General features: G+C 38.7%; 1 non-coding gene across 1 annotated transcript; it reads left to right on the top strand.

The window, feature by feature from the left end:
- Positions 1–742: 742 nt before the first annotated feature.
- On the top strand, positions 743–849 carry LOC141639214 (small nucleolar RNA R71). Its single transcript, XR_012542417.1, has one exon. It is a non-coding gene; the product is annotated as a small nucleolar RNA R71 (small nucleolar RNA).
- The last annotated feature ends 5,063 nt before the right edge of the window (positions 850–5,912 follow it).

Raw genomic sequence — 5,912 nt, 5'->3', positions numbered from 1 at the left:
TAGGATGTTGTTGATGGTGGTTTCCTTTGCTTGACTATCTTTTTGCATTTGAGTGAAAAACTCTTGTTGATTCTTTTGCATTTGGAGGACCGCTTTTTGAACATCAAAACCTTGGTCATTTTGTTGATTGTATGGAGTTTGATTTTGGTAACCTTGGTTTTGGTTGTAAAAGGGTATTTGATTTTGGTTTCTCATGGGAGGTGGGGTGTATGTTGTTTGAGGGTTTTGAACATTTTGGCTTTTGTATGAGAGATTTGGATGGAATTTGGTGTTTTCATTGTAATAGTTTGAATAAGGGGTACCACTCTTGTATGCTTGGAAAGCATTCACTTGTTCATTTGTTCCCCTACATTCACTTTGGTCATGTCCCAAAGTTCCATAATTCTCACATATCCCACTTGGGATTGATGAAGATGCCGTCATGGCATTAACATGATGCTTTGGTGATTTTGAGGCTTCTTCAAGTCTAGCCATAGCTTTTTCAAACTTCAAATTAATGGTATCAATGTGAGCACTAAGTTGAGCACCCAATTGAGTAATGGAGTCCACTTCATGCTTTCCCCCTCTAGTAGCCTTGCGAGGTCTACTATATTGTGAGTTATGGACCGCCATTTCCTCAATTTTGTTCCAAGTTTGATTGTCATCAACTTCGATGAATATTCCATTTGATCCCATGTTGAGAATGTTCCTTGAATCTTCATAAAGACCGTTCCAAAATTGTTGTACCAAGAACCACTCGCTAAGTCCATGGTGAGGACATGAGCGACAAATTCCCTTAAACCGCTCCCAAGCTTCATACAATGATTCTTCATCCCTTTGCTTAAAGCCCGTGATTTGAGCTCTTAGCATGTTAGTCTTTTCCGGTGGGTAGAACTTTTTGTAGAAAGCTAGAGCCAACTTTTTCCAAGAATCAATTCTGAGAGTAGCCTTATCAAGGCCTTTCAACCATTGTTTCGCGGTGCCAATTAGAGAAAAAGGAAATAAGACCCATCGAATTTTGTCTTGAGTTACACCGGTTTGAGAAATCGCATCACAATAGTCACAAAAAGTCTCCATATGAGAATGAGGGTCTTCACTAGGCATCCCCCCAAATTGGCTTCTTTCGACTAATTGGATAAATGCGGATTTGGCAATAAAATTTCCGGTTAGATTTGTGGTGTGGGAGTACTATTGGGTAGGTTCTCCTCGGTGGGTACGGAATGTGATGAAAACTTAGGCATTGTGGGTTGATTTTGTGTTGGATTTTGTGCTGGGTTCTCCTCACCTTCTCTTGCAAAAGGGTTGATGAACTCAATAGTATTTGGTTGAATATCTACAACCTCACCAATACCTCTCAAATTTCCCCTAGCAAGTCTTCTATTGGTTGTCAAAGTTCTTTCAATTTCACGATCAAAGGGAAACAAGTCACCTTGTGACCTTCTAGACATGCAAAATATCAAACAACTCGAAAACAATTAGAACAAACCTTGAGGAGTTTTACTTCCCCAAGGCAAAGAAAGACACAACTAATAACAATATAAGAAAATCTAAATCAAGTTAACACCGTCCTCGGCAACGGCGCCATTTTTGGTCGGGATATTTTTACTTAATCTTTCGGTTACTTGTCGTTAGGAGCACCTAGACCAAAACACAATTTATAACTTCACAAACAACTCTACAATTAATAAAGAGGCAAGTAAAGGTCGGATCCCAAGGGACGGGAATTGAGATGAGATTTCTATTGCAACTAGTGGTGTCTTAGGGGTGTCACAATTGGGGTTTGATGTAGAAGATAACTAAACTAATATAGAAATGAAAGTAAACAAGCAAGATGAATTAAAAGGGAAGTAAACAATTGATAAAAAGCACTAGGGTGTCATGGGGTCATAGGGGATTCATGGGAATTGATCATACAAACATGTTCTCAAATTATAAGCAAGCAATTATTGTTGTGATGGATCGAGTTGGTTTATATCTTACAATCCTAGGAAAGTTTGGGTCCCGTAGCCGAATCGATTAAATTGTACAACACCTACAAGTCGAATTAGTCTTCCATACTCAACAACATGCATGGTCTAATGAGACTCGAGTTGGTTTATGTCTTACAAGTCTCATTGAAAAGATAGGTGATGGGTAAAAAATGCAAGGATTCATAGGCTCACATTTCATCAAACATAACATGTGCATGAGTTGAGATCCCAACAAGCAAGCAAATAAACTATGAAAGCATATTAATTTAAGCATGAATCATTCCCCATGTTTGTTTCCCCTAATTACCCATTAACCCTAGCTAAGGAACTACAAACTCATTATCATGTTGAACATGCTAGCAAGGTTGTCAATCATACCAACAAAGTGAAACATGATGAATAAATGAAAGTGATTAACAATAATTAAAGAGGGATTAAGAGAATTATACCTACTAATAATTCCAATAATAAAGCAAAGAATAAAAGAAGTACTTGATGCTTGATTGAGAGGTTGTCAATCTCCCAATAATAACCCAAATAATCTTCAATTACCCAAAATAAAGGATGAACAAGAGAGAGATTAAGGAAATAAAACTTGTATTAAACCATGATTAATTGTTGATTACAAGATTAAAGAGATATTTGATTGATATTAACTACACTAAAGATTGGTAAGAAGAACATGCTGTAGATACCCGTATCCGTCGATATTGGAATTTATAGAGAACCCGACAAACACCTGATGATGATAGGACACGTGTATTCTTTAGTTGTCATTGTCATTATTTGGAGCTCTTTTTACGATGTAGAATGGGCGTCGTCGATGAAGTATTTTATTAATTTAAATGATATTTAAATTAATGTTTTTTTAAGTGAGTTCATTTTATTAATTTAAATGATATTTAAATTATAGCTTTTTTTAGGTGAATTCAATTTATTTTATTTTATCTTGAATTTATTTTCCCAAGTTTATTTTATTGAAAATAAAATAAATATTTGATTTGAAAAATCATTTTTATGAGTATATTTGGTTTGAAAAATCATTTATTTTAATGTGTTAATTGATTTGAAAAATCGATTTAAAAATCGAAAAGAACTCGTTTCAACCATGTGTTTTTTAGCTCGATTTTAGCTCGGTTTTTGAGCCCGTTTTCTTTACGAGTTGGCACGAATGTCGAGTACACTAACAAACCTAGACCACTACCCATCCAACCCCAGTTCGAACCCCATAACCACGGCCCAAACCATGCCCCAAATCACCCCCAACCAGCCCGCAAAACACGAAACAGCCCCCCCTAATTTGCAGTTCAATCCCGAGCCCAAAACCCGCTCCAAACACCACCAAAACCCGTGCCCATTAACCCTAACCCATACCCTAATATCCTACCCACATTACCTTACCTTAATCACCAAGAAAACCCCCCATACGAACCCTAGAAAACCCCCCAAAAGCTGCTGGATAGCAGCTATGCTCAATGAGCCCGTCGCCTCTCCTCTCTTTTACCCTACTTTAACTCCCTATAAATACCCACCCTTCACCATACATTGATTCCTCTAAGTTCTCCATACATCCTACCTTCACTCACAAGCTTTAAACCTCAGAAACAAACCCTAATTGCCTCTCAAAAACCCTCCACAAAACCGACATCCAAACTGAAACAGTTTGTGTGTCCTCTTCGAAAAACAATTCGTTCCTCCTTCAAACATCCATCAAAATTCGAGTTTCTTGTTCCAAATTAACCACACAACATCCATCTACACATTAGACAAAGATTTACGAGCCAAATTGCCCTTGAGAGTACACGAAATCCCTCGAAAAAGCAGAGTGTTATACACTCTTTTTTGTTCTGTCTGTCCAGTTCTGTTTGTGCTCGTTTTTCGTGCCCAATAACTCAAAACGAGCAGGGGTTGCTTTAAGATCTCTGTTCTCCTCTCTTTCTAGTTTTCAAAACATCTTTTAAATCGAATTTTCATCGTGAAACGAGGGAGAAATCGCTGTTTGAAAGTTCCTGTCCAGATTCGATAAAAACGCGTGTTTGCTTTGTTTCTTCGTCGACGACGGCCTCTCGAGATAAAATCTACCATCGATTACGACCCAAGACGGTGTCAACGATACATGTAGGTTGAGGGTGCATCAAATCCTCCTCTTTCTCCCTTTTATTTCGTTTTTTTTATGTTTGTTTTTTATAGTTTGTTTTTATTCGTTTATCGTTGTTGTTTATCGATTGTTTAATTAACTACGAAACTAGTTTAGTCCGAGTATGAGTTAAAGTACCACCATGAACACCCGCGTTGACTTAATATGGGAAAGAAACCGCTACATCAGTCGGTCGTACACCCCCGTCTCATTTACATATCCTCGTGTTCAAGGTAGGACATAAATAAAACGAACTTCTAACTTCGCTCCTCGTTTTTGACCCTTTGTTTGTTTCGGCCAATTCGACACACCCTAGGACCATTCACATGTTAGTTCGACCTCTGATTGTTAACATATGACTTATCTAGACGACATCCGATCATTTAAACAACCTAATTAGACATGTTAGGGTGCTTCGACATAGCTTCTAAAATCAATCGACGATTCTGTAACTTAATGAACGCATCTCTCTCTTTCACATAATTTCTCGCTAGTATAAGAGTGCGTGATTAGCACCTTCTTATTAACACTCGATGAGTTAATTTAATTAGCGAGTTTGACCTAATTTGACCCTTTAGGCCGTGTAGAATACACCTTTGCGCGACAATCAATCAATGTTGTTTCTAACTCGTTTTCTAACTTGTTTCTCATCCCGTTTCGCAATCATCTATTGAACCTAATGAATCTAACCTAGGAACTAGGGTGGACGTGGCTTTAGGCCATGAGGGTGGCCGTGCCTTTTCTCATTTCGTTTGTTTTATGTTGTTTGTTCTTTATTGTTTTGTCGCTTGTAATTTATCGTTTATTCATCGAGTTGTAGTCTTCCAGTTAGTTTTCTCTTATCAATTGCAAAACCTCTTTCAAAAACCTTAGTCTTGTTTGGTTAGATGGTTGTGCCCCAATGCAAGTAAGAGCGTAGTAAATCGCATGTTGTTTAAAGCAACATGGCCCGATTTATGCCAATGCATGCTTTGGTGCGTAGCCCAATGTCTAATTCGATAAGATTAAGCGAAAGCACACATCACGAGGAGTGACCCAAGGCCGTGGGTCATGTAAGCCGTGGGCCACCCCTCTTGTGCACGTTTCCCTAGGCCGAATTGGCCGTGTAATGTGTCGTGTATGGTGTCGTATATAGCAATTGTATTTAGATCGAGTTGTATCTTTAATTTATTGTTGTGTCGGCATGAAATGCCTGGTTTGTAATAGGTAGATCCCACGGCTCCCCCATTCCCCCTTAAGCCTTGTTTGCTTTGTTTTGTATGTTGTTAGATAAATCAACCCACATGCTAAATTACAACTTTGACAAAGTTAGTTTAGTTGCATCTAAAACGACATAGAAATTGTTGTCACATGTTAGGGTTTAAAACGATGTTTGCATATCATATATCGTAGTAGCTATGACCTTGTTTGAAATCCGACACTTGACTTAGTAGAGGCCGTTATTGACGGGCGGGGTTGGGTGTCCTTATGGGCTTCCCAACACGTACCCTCACCCCTTACTCAAGATCTATGGTTTGTGGATCCGTCTAAATACCATTGGATTACGAGAGTCATTCAAATCGATTGATATAGGGTACAAGTCTTTATCTTTAATCACTCGTAGTCGATTGGCTTTATGCTTTTCGATGAAAGGTGTAAAGTTGACTTGAACGGTTCCAAGTTCCCAAAAAACTTGGTGGCGACTCTAATATGTCTTAATTCGATTCGAAAGAACCTCGAGTCGATTATGCCTAGTGTGGATCCCGCGGACGCAGTTCCCGAGGGCCTTGTCCACAGTTTGGCGACTCCGCTGGGGAAAAGAGGTCTAGTTACACTTGTTGGGGTTG

Source organism: Silene latifolia, unplaced genomic scaffold (assembly GCF_048544455.1).
Source record: "Silene latifolia isolate original U9 population unplaced genomic scaffold, ASM4854445v1 scaffold_303, whole genome shotgun sequence".
Classification (NCBI taxonomy): domain Eukaryota; kingdom Viridiplantae; phylum Streptophyta; class Magnoliopsida; order Caryophyllales; family Caryophyllaceae; genus Silene; species Silene latifolia.
This window is presented reverse-complemented; position numbering and strand designations above follow the sequence as displayed.